The sequence below is a fragment of the Lynx canadensis genome, chromosome B4, assembly GCF_007474595.2.
Source record: "Lynx canadensis isolate LIC74 chromosome B4, mLynCan4.pri.v2, whole genome shotgun sequence".
In the NCBI taxonomy this organism is placed as follows: Eukaryota; Metazoa; Chordata; class Mammalia; order Carnivora; family Felidae; genus Lynx; species Lynx canadensis.
The window spans coordinates 91,229,632-91,248,172 of NC_044309.1; positions in this window are offsets into that span (position 1 = coordinate 91,229,632).

Genomic DNA, 18,541 nt, shown 5'->3' on the forward strand with positions numbered 1-18,541 from the left:
TAAGCACTATATTAAATTACGTGTAAATTAAGCACCATGGAGTGACATTAGTTTTTGTTGATATCGGTGGTGATATTAACCGCTGTTATAATTTCTGTGGTTTAATGCTTCCCGCGACCACTTAGCTGGTATTCTGTCATCCCAGTTTCCCAGTAATCACTAGTAATAAGATGCTCATATCTCAGGAGGTGGGTGTTGATGACCATCCTGGATGACCACACTAGGCATCCCAGGAGCTAAGGGCAGAACCAGCTCCAGGAGGAGGATGTGACTAATGGAGACCTTCTATTTTTGTTATCTTTTCTGAGAGTCGGCACCTCTCTGGACCACCGAAGTCTTACTGGTTGTTGTTATTGTTGTTTTAATTTCATATGAGAAAAGCAGCTCCTTTTTAAAATAAGGGAAAAGGGCTTTCTGTTCCCACTCCCAAGTCATCTGTCCCTATCCAAGGCATAGGGACCATCAGGCTCCCAATGAGGCGTGTTAGATTCTCAACCTGAGAAACAAGCAGTATAAAAGATCTTGGTTCCTCGAATAGGCTCTGATGTTTAGGCATGGGGGAAGAGGGGCAGGGCATGTGTGAGGAGTAGTCTTACACTTAGAAGTGAAGACACTTTGCTCCAAGTACTCCCACACTGCTAACTCAGCACGTAATGCAAGCTTTTTCGTTACGGCATCTGTTTATATAAATTCTGACCAGGTGGCAAACTCTTCCCCTCTGCTCTCAGCAACAGTATCGAGGACAGAGAACACCTGTTCTAAAAATGGACTGATTAGCCCGAGGTTGGCATACACAGCATGGGCTTGGGGCCACACATAGGGAGGAAATCCTGCCACCTTGTCAGCGGTTGGCTCTGCTTCTCCTCTTGGCTCTAGTCCACGTCCACTACTAATGGGATTGATCCACGCGCATAAATCTGAAGGGCCTTGCTAGGCACGTGGGAGGTTATTCTATCCCAAACTGCTACCACGTGCAGTTACTAGTCTAAAAGCAAACGTTTCGAGCATTGGGTAGGGGATGGGAGATACAAAATCTACATGATGATCCTTGTCTTTAGGGAGCTTAGGGAGCTTGTTGGGGGTTAATGACTATGATAGAATGGAGTGGAAATACCATTAAACGATTACTTTTTCTGGAATGTAATTTACATAGGCAGGATCACTTTAAACAAGTAACAATAATTCATTGGGATATATGTCATATTAGGATTATCAACAGAATGCTGTAGAAGCAAAAAAAAAAAAAGGAGAAAAATAGTGGGGTGAGTGGGTAGGTTAGGGAGTGAGGAAACTGTGGGTAGCTTTTCCAGAGGAGACAGCCCTGAAGCTTGATCTTGAAGGCAAAGCAGAAGCTTATCCATGGAGGGAGGAGAAGGCAAATATTCCAGAGAAGAGAAACAGCATGCAGCATGGGGCAGATGGGAACAGAGCTTGAAAGAAATGGAAACAACTAAGTGAAGAGAAAACCAAATTAAAATTTAGCCTAATGAATTTGGGGGAAGCTAACAATGTGCAAAGTTACTATTATCTCAAAACACCATTTTCTTATGAAGACAACACATCACAACACTTCCCAAATGTGGGGTTCTTAACAAATACAGGGTACTTCCCCTCTCAGGAATGGTCCCTCGACCCAGTGAGCATACAGAAGCACAAGTCAACCCATTCTGCTTTTTAAATCTACAGAAAGCTCTAACTTTGCATGCTCCTTGTCGTTTTTAAAATTTGTTTTCTGGTGAGTAAGACACCAGCCTAAAGTAGAACACTAATCTAAACATTATTATGGATGGAGTAATAAAGAAGAAATTCTACAAGCTCTTTATTCCCAATAGTCACAAAGGTCAGAGGCCAAAAATAACGTAACTTAGAGCAGTGTAGAATAGACTCCAATAAGAAAACAAGATTTAAAAATAATTACAGTTATAAAAATTTAGATCCAGGGGCAACGTTAGGCAGCCTGCCCTAATAGAACATGGCAGATGCTCAGAAAACACTTGTTAAATGAATGATTGAATAATTATTCTATTCAGTGGTTTAGACACAGTTCATCCTGTGGGGAGCCTGGGTGGCTCAGTCAGTTAAGCGTCCGACTTTGGCTCAGGTCACGATCTCACAGTTCGTGAGTTCGAGCTTTGTGTCAGGCTCTGTGCTGACAGCTCGGAGCCTGGAGCCTACTTTGGATCCTGTGTCTCTCTCTCTCTCTGTCCCTCCCCTGCTCATGCTTTGTCTCTCTCTGTCTCTAAAAAATACATAAATGTAAAATTAAAAAAAATAAAAAAAAAAGAAACAGTGCATCCCGGAGGTGGCGCTGGGGTCTGTAAACCCCAAAGTAATCTCTGTACAGCAATGAAGGTTTAAGCTTCTCTGTGGACAAGTTTGGCCTGGTACCTGACAACAGGTGCTTTATGAATATCTCACAGTCAACAAATGAAGGGATAAGCAAATACTTTAATAAATAGAAGGACGGAGCTGTTTGAACACTGCTAATCCCGAAACAAGAGAGTAAAGTCTAAATGAAGAAGATAAAGACTGAATTTCATTCTCTACTGACCCACCTCCAACCTCACCTTTGCCATACCTTACTTTTCTTGGATCAAGAGAAGCAGAAAAATGACCTTTTCCTCACTTCAGAGGGAGGTGGGGAAGATAAATATGTTTTTTTTATGTTTCTTTATTTTTGATATAGAGAGAGACAGAGCATGAGTGGGGGAGGGGCAGAGAGAGAGGGAGACACAGAATCAGAAGCAGGCTCCAGGCTCTGAGCTGTCAGCACAGAGCCTGACACGGGGCTCGAACTCACAGAGTGAGAGATCATGACCTGAGCCAAAGTCGGACGCTCAACCAACTGAGCCACCCAGGCGCCCCGAAGACAAATACGTTAATATGTGCAAAGCTTCTGGAGTTCACCGGAGAGGGGCACTACTGGTATTAACCTCATCATTATGAGCTTCTTGTGAAAACATACCTCTCACGTCTTCAAACAAACCATTTTTGATGAGATCTCAGATGCCTTCAGTTAGAAGAGGGACGGGGCTGTGTGGCAATAGGGAAAACTGCCGACAAAATAAACCTACCTGGTCCTCAGCCTTGGACTCACATGGGGCTCGGTTTGGGGGCGATCACAAACATAAGCCCTTACCTGCAGTTGTGTGGTAAAGGGCTGGTGAGTGTCCTCACCGGCACTGGACTGGTGGGAGGCAATGATGAAGTAAATGCACCTTTCTCTGTGCACTGAAAGCCCTGATTTTCAACTAAATTCCAGGAGAGTAAGGGTAAAGATGAAAAACAGGGGATTTGAAGATATTTCAACAGTTTATTTTTATTTTTTTTAATGGCAAGTACTGACCCTATTCAAGCTACATTTCTCATGTCAACATTGTGGAAGAATTGATCTCATCAGCAGATGCAAATCAAGAACCCTTCAGTATAGGGAAGTGGAATAAAAATAAAAGCTTATTGATCTCCTTATTATTGATCTAGCCCATACATCTAAGTTCATCTGGATCCCAGAACAAGAAAAAAAAAATTCAGTGCATAGAATTAAATCGAGAAAAGAATATCAACAGCAATGGTTTCTACAATATGTAAAATAATCAGAGATTAGAAGCTTGGGAAAGAATGAAGCTCATTACTAAATGGGACTTCTCTGCTAAATGAAACTTATTACTAACTACCCTCAGTTATGCAGGCTCATGAGATCTGTCTCAAAATTCTTCTCAGTCACCATGCTATCAATACACACGTGGATCTGCATATGCACTGGAAAGGATCAACACATCAAAAATAGAACCAGGAGTGAGCAAACATAATTAGGACGAGAATTAATTGCAAGGGATTTAAAAAGACAATTTTACTTGTCCACAGCATCATATTCTTTATGAGAATGCCTGATATTTTTTAAAAAAATCATTATTGAACAGTAACGATTGTACTCGTGCCATATTTTCAACCACACACGCCATCAAAACTTGACATTTCCATGATTCTCTCAATTCCACATATGCAGAGCAGAACTTAACTAATTCTCCCCAAGATAGGTCCATTTTAGTATCTCCTTTCTGTCAGTTTGACCAGCTTCCCTCGTCTCCTCAGTTAGACATCTAGGCAGAAACGTTCTCTCTTTTCTTGCCTCCATCCTCTGGGACTCTGCCATCACTAGAAGCACAGAAAGAAAATACTAGATTTGTATCGGGAGGGAATTCACTTAACGTCTGGGTCTCCATTTCCTCATGTGTTCAGTAAGGATGACCGTCGTCTTCCTCCTACTCCCCAGCTATCTTGTTGACTCCAGGTCAGTCCTCCACCCTCTCCCCTCCAGGGGTTTGGTAGGAGGAGCCTGTTGAACTTATTTGGTTGCTCAGGGGGTCCAAGACAGGCTGAATAAATGCCAACTGTCGTTGTCGTCCTCGTCGTCGTCATCAGCATCCATCATTCTCCATTTTCACCAGTCAGTCCCAGCGCACATGCCCACTTCACATCGGATTACCACATGCATTCAACAAACAAGCGCTCAATGACCATGTCCGCTGGCACCACGAATACTGGGCGCTGTGCATACAAAGATAAGATGAGCAAGTCCTTAGTCTTACAAAGATAAGTCTAGTGTCCAAGATAGACACATATAGACGATTGAAGTAAAAATGCGGTAAGCTGGTTCTGGTGAGCCCTGGGCGGTTCAGTAACTAATACTTCCCTTCCCCTTCCCAAGAAGAGAGATGTGCAAGAGTCAGGTGGATGGAAAGCAAAGCACCGCCACTGTAACCAATAAACCTCATCCTGGAGAACGTGGCTTGGTGTGAGAATCCAAACAGCTGGCTAGCACACTGTGAGTCAGACCAACTTACACTGTCAATGTCGCAAACACAGCTAATGAGAGCCCCCTGCAGGAGGCCTGTGCCTGAAGAATGTAAGGCGGGTAGAAGTCAAGGAGCACTGGTTCCCCAAGAGAGGGGAGAGGGAGGAGTTTAAGAGAGCATGCTCAATTTCCTACTCCAACTAACCAGACCCACCAGCCGGCCTCCCGTGAGGAAGCAAGCTGGGGGAGAGCCATGCAGCGAGGGGGCAGAAGCTTCCCACCTCCCTCGCGAGAAATATTAGAGACCCGCAGAGTACTGCAGTGGCAGTGGCAGTGATGACATCACCCAGGCTGTGCGGGGGGGCTTAGAGGAAACCAGAGCAAAACTCCTGGAGGAGTTTCATTTCAGAGAACAAGCAGGAGTTACGGCAAGGCCAGCCTGGGAGGTAGGCAGGACGGGGCTTGGCTGGGGAGGGCCCTGGATGGCATGTTACGGGGAGTCGACTTCATCATGGGTAATAGGAGCCACCGAAGGCTTTCCGTCAAGGTCTGACGTAGTCGGACTTTTGTTTTAGACAAACAACTGTGGTGGTTGTTAAGGATGGACTGGAGGGGGAGACATCAGATCAGTTCTGAGGGTATTCAAATACTTCCTGGAGCCTGAGGTAAGATAATGCCGTCAGGGCCCAAGAAAAGACAGACTTGGGAAATATTTTGGAAGGATCACCGACAAAGCTTAGGAAATGCTTTGCTGCTGCCTGAGTCCTCCTGTCTCCAAGCCATCCTTTTTTTCCAAACCATTTTAAATCTTCCGCAGGCTGTGTATGGTCCCGCTTTGTGCCAGGCACTATACCACATGATTGACCTTCATGATGTGAGTGTTAATAACTCCTGTTTGGCAGAAGAGGTCACTGAGAATCAGTGAGGTTAGGTCTAATAAGACCCAGTGAGTAGGAGGAATTCACATCTAGGCAGTCTAATTCCAAAACCTGTGCAATTAACCAAAATGACCCTCCCCCTTTCTACACTCATTCATACTGTCCTCCTCTACTGCTGATATTCCCCCAGGTCCTCCAGGTACCAAAGTGCCCTCCCTGGTCTCCTCTGCCTCGCCCCACCCCATCTTCCTTTTTCACAGCTGCCTCCTGGCATTGCCTACTCGGATGCTTTTCCATTGAGCACCTCCTTGAGCTACCCACTTTAATTATTCAACAGCACACATTTTATTTTGTGAATAGGAAATATACATACAAGGTAAGGAATTCAAACACTTCATTAAAATACAATAAAAAGCAAGTACTCTTCCAGGTCCTTTCTCCAGGAGCAGCAACTGTTACCAATTTGTGAAATGCTTCTGAAAAGATATATAAGACATATAGAACCATAAATAGATGCATGCCCTTCAGGCTGCCCATGGGAAGCTTTCTCCAACTCCTGTGTTCACTGCTGTCTTCTTCCTCTGGATTCTTCCTATTTATCCACAGAGCAGTGCCCCGGATTTTAGCATACAATTAACCTCAAGTTGTTTCATACATATTAGCCTTGTCTCCTTGAGGGCAATGGCTGTTACACACACATCAGAATGTTAGACACACAGTAGTTGTTCAATAAATACCTGCTGATTAATTAAGCCTCCTCGAATTAACTTCATGCTAGCTTAAATGGTGTATTTCATGCAAACCTTTAATAGAACCCATTCACAAGCTTTTTACATGGTTACTTTTGCAATAGCTATCTACTTAATTGGTCATCAATCTCTTTTTAGAACTCCAAGTACAAGTAGCCAGAAAAAAAAAAAATTATTATGGATGATGACATTACGGTGAATGCAGTCATTTAAAAACCTAAATCTCAAGACATTCAAGTATCACAGAGCTAGTCATGCAACACAAATTTCAATTCCACTCTGAGAAGCCTGGGTTGTCAATATTGGGGAAAAGGGAGTACAGATTCCTCCTGCGGTGCCCCAACAGGGGTATTATTTCTGCCATGTCTACCCATTTACTCTCGGCTATACACTCAGGCTAAATTTTAAATTTTAGATGTTGGCTCCATTACGTTCACGATATTGCATTCAAAGGAGACCACCAGGCTCACTTACCTACTCTTCAAGGAAAAGGATCTCAGATAATCTGTCAAGGAAAGACCAGTTGCTTCTTTTCCCTGCGACTCAATGCTGTTCTCATTGAATAATGCTCTAAAACTACAATTTCCTCCCCTAATTTGGGATCTCTTATGCTAAATTCACTTCTTTTGTTCTCTTGACAGTTTCCGGTCATGGTTTAGAGTCTGCTTTCAGGGTAGTAATTTTTGATACTTATTTTTAGTGACAGCAAAAATTCTATGAAAGGGTTCAAGTGAATGCCTTGCCCTGTGCATTTTACAAGCCCAAAGAAAATTACATTTCAGAGAAGGTACATATCCAATTACTAGGAAATGAGTTACAACAAAGTGGCCATAAGAGGCAGTGTAATAAAGACAGCCTCAATTAAAAGTCACACAGCAAAGCGAAAAAGAGACACAATGCGATGCACATTAATGGCTTATTCAGAAGCTAAATACAAGAGTGGGTGGTAGAAACATGAAGTTCCTTTCATGTGCAAGTTCATGAATCACTCTATTTCACAGGGGGTAAAGTAGGAAAGGGTGGGGGTCTCTGCTGAGATGGGTAAAAAGCAGTAGTTAGAATTCAAGGAGTAAAACAACTCTCAGCCACCTTGCGAAAAATTATTCCAGACAGTTCTTACCAACTTTAATCTGTTTTAAAAGCAACACCGGGAGACGAATGAAGCGCAAGTGAGCACAGGCACACAGTCATACCCACGTTTTGGTTCCGTAAATACTATTGTGCTGCTGAAGGACGGGGGTCCTGCCTTCATGGAACCTTTGGGGAGTGGACACCTGATTACGTTGCCGTGGTGCGACCTCCAGAGCAGAGCCGGCAAAGTGCTTAAAAGTCAGCGGAGGAGATCTAATAGCCGGAGGTAGTGGTGGGAGTCGAAGAGAGAGGGAGGCAGGAGAAAGAGGAACAGGCTGTCTCACGAATGCAATGTAGTGAGGCTGAAGCTTGCTGGCCGCGTGAGCCTATGTGGGCGTGAGGGTTGGGCATGTGTACACAGCAGGCAAGCGCAGCTGGCGTGAACAGTAGGGGATGTCTATCGGCTTGCAAAGATCCATCAATCCCTCAAAGAATCTGGAAGTCGGGAACTTCAGAAAGCCTCTAAGCCAGCACAGTGGCATGATGGCATTTGCCTTAAAGACAACCAGGAGGCACCAGTGTAGAGGATGACGTGGTAGGTGAGCCCCCGTGGTAGGTGACGGGGCTCAGAATGAGGGGAGGGCCAATGCGGGGGAGAAAGGGAGTGAACATCTGAGGAATGTTAACGATAGAGGACCAACCGGCCCAGTGACTGATGAATATGAGGAGCGAGAGGAAAGAAGAACCCAAGATGACTCCCAGATCTCATGTCCGGGGGGAGGATGGAGCCACTCACAGGAGAGGAGGTAAACCAGGAGGAGCATGTCGAGCGACACTACACATGAGCAAAATGAAGAGCATCTTCTTTAAAGAAGAACGGGCTGGGTGACTTTCTGCCTATCAGACATTAAAGTGTATGACAAATCTATACTAATTACAACCATGTAGCGGGGAGAGAGGAAATGAGAAGTTGGTGTTTAACAGGTACAGAGTTTCTACGTGAGATGATAAAAAGACCTGGGAAAGGACAATGGTGATGGCTGCACAATATTGTGAATGTCCTGAAAAGTACACTTAAAAATGGTTAGAATGACCGGAGCGCCAGGGTGGCTCCGTCGGTTGAGCGTCCGACTTCGGCTCAGGTCATGATCTCGCCGCTCGTGAGTTCGAGCCCCCCATCGGGCTCTGTGCTGACAGCTGGAGCCTGCTTCTGCTTCTGTGTCTCCCTTTCTCTCTGCCCCTAACCCACTCGCATTCTGTCTCTGTCTCTCTCAAAATAAATAAACAGTAAAATAATTTAAAAAAAATGGTTAGAATGATTAAAAAACCCAACCACCATGTAACAAAAGTGTGGGGAGCACATGTATGTCAATGAAAAGGAACAGACAGATTTAAAGCAGATCCCGGTATACGGAAGAATCCAGGAGACAAAGGAAGGGTATATCTACCGAAGTGATACAGGGTGAAATTAGCTAACTCCTTTGAAAAATTCAATGTAGATACATTGCACAAACATCAAAATGAACTCTAGTTTGATAAGCGTAACACGTAAACAATGAGCATAAAATACCTATAAAACCATTTTATGTGAATATTGGATCTGTGGATAGGAAAGAACTTTCAAAGCATAAAAGCAACGGAAGAAAGAAATTATAAAGAAATGTTTATCATAAGAAAGAATTATCAAAAAAAAATATCAACAAATTTTCATGTTCAAAAAGGGTTAATGTTAAAAGAATTCAAATATAAGTCAGAACTGTAATGGATTTGACATGAATATGAAAAAAGTTAATATTATTCCACAAAGAACACATAGAAATCAATAAAAAGGTCACTAAGATTCAAATAAAAAAAATAGACAAAAGATGTGATGGAATAGCACAGTAAGGGACAAATATAAATATCCCAGAAATATATGAAAAACTTTTCAGCATCACACATAATCACAGAACTGCAGAACAGAGCAATGAGATGTGATTCCCATATTAAATTAAGAGCTGACCAATGCTCACAAGCACTCTGCAGAACATGTACGTGCCTAGGTTCCATAGGCAGGAGATCAATTGAGTACTGCTTTTCCAGGGAGCTCCCTGGTGACTTGTAGCAAGAGCCTTAAACATGTTCCAAACCCTTGATCCAGTAATTGCATTGTTGAGATCGCACCTAAAGAAATATTTGGAAATGCAGCCAAGATTTTTGCATATCATCACAGTCTCTCTCTTCTTTTACTGGCTTAAAAATAAAGAACTTGTCGATAATTCTTTCATTTGTAACACTTTTCCCCATTATTCCTCTATTGAATTCCTTCTTTTCCTTCAGGTGTCCTTGAACCCTGACCATACTGCTATCCTTGCTCTACATTAACTTAGGATCCTGCAGCCCCCCCCCCCCCCCCCCGCTTAATGTCACTCATTATGCTGGTAATTGTTGCCATCCTCTGTCTGGATGTCTTGTCTCCATGACAAGTTCCATGAAGGTCTTCTTCTCTCTGATATATCCATCACCCAACAGAGCCCCAAATGCAAATACATAGTACTTGTTGAATGAATGCATGAGTGAATGAATGATTACTGAGAAATAGACTGTAATCAATTTTACTTTTCTTTTCTCCCTAAGAGTCCACAATTATCTTATGTGACTTTTTATTTTTTCTTTTTGGAGAGAGAGAGAGAGAGAGAGAGAGAGAGAGAGAGAAAACATGAGCAGGACGAAAGAAAAGGAGAGAGGAAGAGGCAGAGGGAGAGGGAGAGAGAAAGAGTGAGACTGAGAGCGAGAGAATCCCAAGCAGTCTTCACACTCAGTACAGACCCCAACCCAGGGCTCAATCCCATAACCCTGGGATCACTACTTGAGCCAAATTCCGGAGTCAGATGCTTAACTGACTGAGCCACCCAGGTGCCCCTTATGTGACTTTTTAATTCCAAATAACTACAATCAAAGTTATTTAAAACAGCATCCTTTCATACAGTTTACCTAGTACCTTATAGGTCAATACTCTATAAATCAACTGTGAAATACTGCATAGGATTTAAAACTAATAAAAACATCTGCTTCATACTTGTTCTTAATTTTTCCGTAGGGGAAAAAGGAAAACAAATTCAACCACCTTGCAGTTTGTGAGCTGGCTTCCCATGAAATAAGCAGTTCAAGTTGTGTCTACCCTGTGACCTTTACTCTGTCCCCAGGATCCACAGGTTTTTAGGAATGTCCAATCTTAGAACCTTCATGCTATAGCTTCCAGGCCGTAGCTGCCGCTCTGAGAATTTCCTGGATGCGACTCTTGGATTGTGAGATCTAAGGAATTCTTTATTACTATTTAAGTACACACACACTCTGACAGGTTAAAACACACCCTGTAAATAAGCAATGTGGATTAAAAAAAAAGTGCTTATACTCTGTCTCTGAAGTCTAATTAAAAATAGTAAACACTATCCTTCTTCTCTGAGCAGTAGCGATAGGCCTGGTGATTTTACTGCCTGAACCAATCACTGACTTAAAAAAAAAAAAAAGTGGTGAATGTACTGGTCTGTTTAGAGGTCCTGACCCTCTCTGAGCACTTCCCACACAACTTCTTTTAAAAAGAGAGAGGGGGGTGCCTGGGTGGCTTGGTCGGGTAAGCGTCCGACTTCGGCTCAGGTCACAATCTCACGGTCCGTGAGTTCGAGCCCCGCGTCGGGCTCTGTGCCGACAGCTCAGAGCCTGGAGCCTGTTTCAGATTCTGTGTCTCCCTCTCTCTCTGCCCCTCCCCCGTTCATGCTCTGTCTCTCTCTGTCTCAAAAATAAAAAAACGTTAAAAAAATTTTTTTTTAAATAAATAAATAAAAAGAGAGAGGGCTTTCTTTTTTTTTTTTTTTTTTTCTTTTTTAAGTTTATTTATTTATTTTTTTTATTTATTTATTTATTTTTTGCAACCAAAATAGAAAATATTTTATTGTTGTTTTAAATACAAACATGAAAAATACTGAAAATCACATGAGAATCAACAATAACAAAAACCACATAAAGAAATAGTGTGTGCAGGGCACTTGGGTGGGTCAGTCGGTTAAGCATCCGATGGGCTCAGGTCATGATCTCACGCTCCGTGAGTTCGAGCCCCGCGTCAGGCTCCATGCCGACAGCTCAGAGCCTGGAGCCTGCTCCAGACCCTGTGTCTCTCTCTCTCTCTCTCTCTCTCTCTCTCTCTCTCTCTCTCTGCCCCTCCCCTGCTCTGTCTCTCTCGCTCTTAAAAATAAATAAACATAAAACAAAATTTAAAAAAAAGTTACCTGGGCAGGTAAAAACAAAAGCTGCAAAACAAAAAAACCCTTTAACTTAGAGACCTTAAGAAAGTTGCTGACATCCCCTGTGTCCTCACTTTTGTCATCTATAAAATGGGCACAGGACTTGCCACCTCCTCCTCCCACCAAGATTTTGTGAGGCTTCACCGAGACCAGCACAGGCTGTGTCTCACAGGCCTGGCTCACACAGGACACACAGAACATGATGTTCTGTTTCCTGTGATCTTTCTTTCATCATTTCTCTTGCCTCCTTTCTGTGAGTCTATTCTGTCCTGAGGGAGAGAGGGCTTTCTTGAAAGTGGTGGGAGAGACGGTGGTGACCCCCTCCTTCCACCTTTTTCCTGCTTATTCCTCCTTCACAAAGTTGGAACCTGGTGAATGTCCCCATAAACCAACCACTCCTAAAATTCCTTTCAGTGCCCTGTAATGCTAATTTTACTGAAAATTAAAAACCCACGCATTTTTGCTAAAACAGTGCTCCCTCAGTTTTAACATGTTACACATTAATGTTATACTACAGAATATCATGTTAAGTGAAAAAAGTCGGTTTAGAGAAAGACAAATACTGTATGATTTCACTCCTATGTGGGATTTAAGAAAGTAAACAATCCTAGGGGAGAAAAGAGGGAGGCAAACCAAGAAACAGACTCTTAACTCTAGAAAACAAACCCATGGTTACCAGAGGGGAGTGGGGGTGGGTGGGTGACATAGGTGACGGGGATTAAAGAGGGCACTTGTTTTGACGAGCACCGGCCGTTATTTGCAAGTGCTGAATCACTAAATTGTACATCTGAAACTAATATTACACTGTATGTTAACTGGAATTTAAATAAAAACTAAAAAGAGAGTGCTAGTGTCATTAAAAGTAACTTAGTGTACTATGCGAGATTTTGGTTTCTTTTTTTAATTAGACAGGACTACTAATTATGTGTAATACTGAATGTTAATTGAGGGTCTATCTTGCCTGAGAGAGGTTATTAACAATTTTTTAAAAAAGAAACAGAAAAACAATGTGTGTTTGTATGACAGTCCCTATTCTAAGAATGCTGTTAAGTCTAAATGGGCATATTTACAAGTTACCTTGTTACTATCTTTTGAATATTCAAAGTGAGCTGGTCATAAAGTCTCCTATCCAGCAGCAGCACTGGGACCTGTCTTGGGACATTCAGCACGCACAGCGCATGCACCCCGTGGGAAGAAGGTAACGACGGTGTTCATAATGCTCTTTGACATCAGTACTCGATAAACAGAATTAAGCATAACTTCCTCGCAGAGTCGAATGCGGCAAATTAAAGTAGTTTAAAAAAAAAAGAGAAACGAACTAACCTGTCTAAAATTTTATTTGTTTACATTTTGGGTATCTGTAATGAAAGGAGTGTCTTTCAGACTCAATCAAGGTGATTCTAAAAGTTTGCAACACCAGAGTTGATTTGTTAGTTCACCTAAGTTCTTTTAGGAAGTTTTAATGTGTAACGCTTATATTCTTAGTTCAGGATCAGGGAGATCAATGTTAATCCAGTGTTCCCAAGTGATGATCAAATAAATTATTTTAAAAATAGAATGAAAAATAAGACCAACCCTTCAGTGCTCTCTCTCAGTCTTCTTTTTCTCCTCAAAACTAAATAGTCACCCCAATTAAGGACAATCAAGAGATGGAGAAAGTGGGCACTGGAACACGTATTTAATAGTGTTCCCTTTGTACAATCCTGTGGAATGGACAGACTTTTGACACTGGATCAGGGGTGTGTCCCTAGACCTTCCTGATCACCAGATTTGCCAAGGAAATGGATACATTTATCTCCCCATCGATGCAGCAAAGTAAAAGAAACTCATCTTGAGGAGGGCCATGATGTGACAAGGTAGAAAGGAGGGGAGACAAGGAGCAGTGAGAAAATGCTGCAGAGGGGCCGGAGCAGCCTGTGGTTACGACACACGGTCCACGTAGGGTTCATGACCGGTGGTGTTTCAGGAAGATGATGGTAACATACTCTTTCACCTTAAGATTTTGTAACAGTTAATTTTTTTTTAAATAATGTTTATTTATTTGTGTGAGAGAGAGACAGAGACACACAGAGAGAGAGAGACAAAGAATGAGTGGGGAGGAGCAGAGAGAGAGAGGGGCACAGAATCCAAAGCAGGCACCAGGCTCTGAGCTGTCAGCATGGAGCCCGACGCAGGGCTCGGACTTGTGAAGTGCGAGATCATGACCTGGGCTGAAAAGTCAGATGCCCAATCGACTGAGCCACCCAGGTGCTCCAAGATTTTGTAACAGTTTTAAAAGTTCCTTTGCTAATGGTACATCACAGGTTCAAAGATATAATTTGACATAATTATAATTTAGGAATATATTTTTACTTCTTTAAAATATTAAGAGATATTAGTTTTTATAAACACCTGTCTTAGATATTCAAATAATATTAATATCCTTTTAATACTTTGCATTAAAAGAGAATTAAAACAATATGTCAGGTAGAACAGAAGAATATAGATGAATATGTTTATAGAAATGAAAAGACAAACTTGTGGTCTGTCCACAATGAAAATACACGAAGTTAAGTTATATTTATGTGTAGATCATATGTATATACTTAAAATATATGATTATGTACATAAAAATATATTGTTATGCATTTTAAAATGAAAGTATATATATATTTTTAATTAAAGTCTATACTTTTTTTTTGAATGTCATAAACTACATTTAGTTGTAGTTGACTCCCTCTACTGGCTAAAAAGGATACTTTTTGTGAAAACATGTTTGTCAAGATTTTGACACATGAAATAACCACGATTTGCAGAATCTGACAAATTCACAACATGACCATGCAACATGATTTTTTAACCAGAGGGAAGTTAATATAAAATAAAGATGACATACCATCATGAATTAGAACAAAATGAAAAATAAGAAAAAAATTCCCAGGACATTTACTATAAAGAAAGGGAAACACTCAAAGTATTTTGAAACAAGTTTTTATCCAAATATCTGATAATCATATTGAAGGACAAATAACTTTTTTTCAATGATTGAAAAAGAAACCATATCAGGATCTGATCAGATCTGTGAGGAAAATATTTTTTGTTTTCACTGTGTTTTTAATCAATGACTTGAAAGGTTTTTCAAGTATATTTATAAAATTGTCAATAACTCAGAAGGGGGAGAAAACACTCATGTACTGCTGGTGAACAGACTCAGAACTCAAAATGATCCTTACAGGGTGGTACCGTTGACTAAAGTTAACTGTTTATCCATAGTCCCCGAACTAAAAAGCACTGAAAAAGGAAAGTTGCTGATTCTGCCCTTTTGATGGCAAAATCAGACCTGAGCTAACAGGAGGTTACAAAAATCTTTATCAGCCCCACTTGGTGTGAATATCCGTACTTTTCACTGCAGAAGCATTACATTAGTATGTTTGATAACCAGAAGCTGTTCCAGGATAATCCCGGGCAGGGCAGTGGGCCTATTTTGTAACTTACAGGTAATACAGAGGCTATTGCATTACCTTCTAAAGGCTGATAGTTCAAAAACACATCTGGTTTACGGATTTCCGATAAGGGACTGTGAAACTACAACAAAACTAAACTAAAAGGGGTAAATGCCAGTATGCACGTGGAACCAAAAATTCAATGGCATGAATGCAGGAGATTTAATAAAGATTTAACAGCATATTTGATAAAAGGAGACGGGCTACTTTATAGTGAGCTGCTATATTTTGAATATGTGCTGCTTGCCCAGCCCTTTTTTAGTCATTTTATATAAAGCATCTCTAATTTTGTAATAGTTTTGTAAAATAAAAATATTACTCCCATTTTATAAATGAGAATCTGAGGCTAAGCATGGCCAAATGACGTATGCCAACACCACAGCTATTACATGGCAGGACCGGGAGTTGACTCCATTTCTTCCTGACTTTGAAAGCAGCACCGTTATAACTACACCGCCACCCAAAACAGGACAGGGAAGGGACTTAAATCTAAATCATGTTGAGGATATTGGCAGGAGTTGGGAAAGTGCTGCCAGGAAACAGTATCTGTTGGGCTTAGAGTGGGGAGTGGGAATTAGAGGCACAATGGCTATCCTCAAATATGAGACTTTTATGTGGAAAAAAAACAACAACAACTTTTTTCTTAATGGGAGTGAAAGGGATTCAGATTTTCGCTCCAGAGAAGGAGGACTTTGTAATTTTCAGACACTATGAGCTTCACAAAGGCAGGGGTATTGGTCTGTGTTGTTCACCCATGTCCCTAAGTGACCAGAACACCGCCTGTTAAAGAGTCGTTATTCGGTAAATATCTGGGGGATGAATGGATGAGCTGAAAGAAACGAGGAGTCCTAGTGGTGAGTCTGGGCCCTGCAAGGGCCGGCCCACTAGTTAATTACTTGCCTACCTTCCAGACAGCATTGTGTAACTCTTTACTTTGTCTGCTACCACTAGGGTGAGCTCTTTACAGCAAGGATTCTTTTAGCCTCAGTCTCTAGGCCTGTGCTACCTCAGAATGGATGTTCAACAGAAGGCTGGTTGAGACTATGTAAACGACTGATACATCATGGTTACTCAGACTCGCTATACAGCACATTGCATTTGAGTAAAAAAAAAAAAAAAAAAATCTTGCCTCAGAACGCGCACATAGTATCATTTCTTCATGTACCACAGAAGGGCTCGTACCTGAGTCCACAGTAGAAGTAGAGTTGAGTCCTAAGATTTTACCTCTTGGTCTGTAAATATAAATTTGGATAACCCAGGGCTCAGAAATGACAGCCATCTAAAGATGAACCTGTTAGATAGAGTACTAATTCTGAACAGTTACAACTAGACATGGCTCTTTAAAAATGAGAGAAAAATCCAATAAACCTAAGACAGATATGATGATTGTTCTGGTATATAATGGTTATAATGCAGATCATTCATGTACACAACTTTCTAGGGTTTTTTTTTGTATAAAATTTTAATTTTAGAATAGTTTTAGATTTATTAAAAAATAATAAAGATAGTACAGAGATTTCAATATACTCCACACCCACTCTTTCCCCTTTTAATAACATTTGACCATGAATGTGGTATGTTTGTCAGAATTAGTGAGTAAATACTGATATGCTATTATTAACTCAAGGGGGGTTTAGTCAGACTTCTGTAGTTTCTACCTGATGTCCTTTTACTGTTCCAAGACCTCATCCAGGATAACATATTGCATTTAGTGGTCATGTCTCCTTAGGCTTCTCTTGGCTGTGACACTTTTCTCTGACTTTCCTTGGTTTTGATAAACTTGATAGTTTCGAGGAGTACTGGTCAGGTATTTTATAGAATATCCCTTGACTGGGACTTCTCTGATGTTTTTCTCACAATTAGATTGGGGTTCTATATTAGCGGGAGGAAGATCAAAGCATATCATATCAATATATCACGTGAAGGATGCATACTAGTAACATGACTTGTCAGTGCGGATCATCATGTGACTGAGGTAGTATCTGTCAGCTTTCTCGGCCGTGAACTTACTCTTTTTCCCTCCTTGCCATACTGCGGTCTTTGGAAAGCAGTCACTATAAGCAGGCCACACTTAAGGAGTGGGAGTTATGTTCCCACCTCTCTAGAGTGTTTTTAAAAGTAAAAGAGAGTAGAGTTATGTCTTAAGAGAGAAAAGAAATAGATAAACAAAATGCAGTCTGCTCTCTGGGAGATTATAAACTAGCTGTGGGAACTCTTAGAATAATAAATAGTCTCTTAAGGAAATAGTGGAGCTTTACTAAGACTTTTCCAGCTGAGAAGGACTCTATGATTTTCCTTTTCATGCGAAACACATAGGTCAGCTATTCTGCTTTTCTCGTCTTTTGCAAATCTATCTTATTCTTGAAGGAAGTTAGTATTTATTTGTTAAAACATATTACCAAGGCACACGGGAGTGTTACTTCTAAATCCTATCAATTGGTTTCCAAACCTTTGTATCAACTTCCTCACATCTATAAACAAGATGGAGAGAAACCAATGCGCTTACCTTGAAAATTTACTGTTGCTATAACCCCTGAGTTAATGACCCCAAACACAAAGAAGAAATTCAACCCAGTCCCTCTGTTATACACTTTGCAAGGCCTTATGATTAAAGAGAATCTTAACATAAATAATGCACGATCAATAACATAGTTCACCAAATTGCATTTAAAATATTCATGCCATTCTTTTAAAGAATAAAACCACAAATTGCAATTCAGATGGAGTCTTCTGAAGGGGAAGGAATACAATACGTGAATATTTCTGAATATCTTTGAAATGAATCTATGGAAGAATCTTCCATACGTTTCCACCTTTCTGGATCAATGCAGCATGTTTTATGATGGTAGTACAAAGCACAAGTGTTTCTGAAAATACGAGATAATATGGTATGTTTAGCTCAGATATGGTACATTCGTCTTCAAGTAATCTGTCGTGACTTCATAGAGGATATCTTTTCCTTCATTCTTCAAACACAGCGATGTAATTTACTAGACCAATATAGAAATAGCTTTGGGTATTGATTTAGGGCTCGGATGGGTAACCTGCTTGGGAGCATGTTTGCTCTGATTCCTGCTTTAAGGAACAGTATTTTCAAAATGTTTGGTTAAAAATGTATTTAATAGGAAAATAATGAGAACACAGGATTTTAATAAAGGGTATTCCTAAAAGCTTCCATTTAGAAATGAAAAGCAAACTCTCTAAAAATGGATTTAACATTGATGCATCTCAGTTGTCATTAAATACATGTGTCTGGGATATATAATTTTGTAAATGTTCATACAAA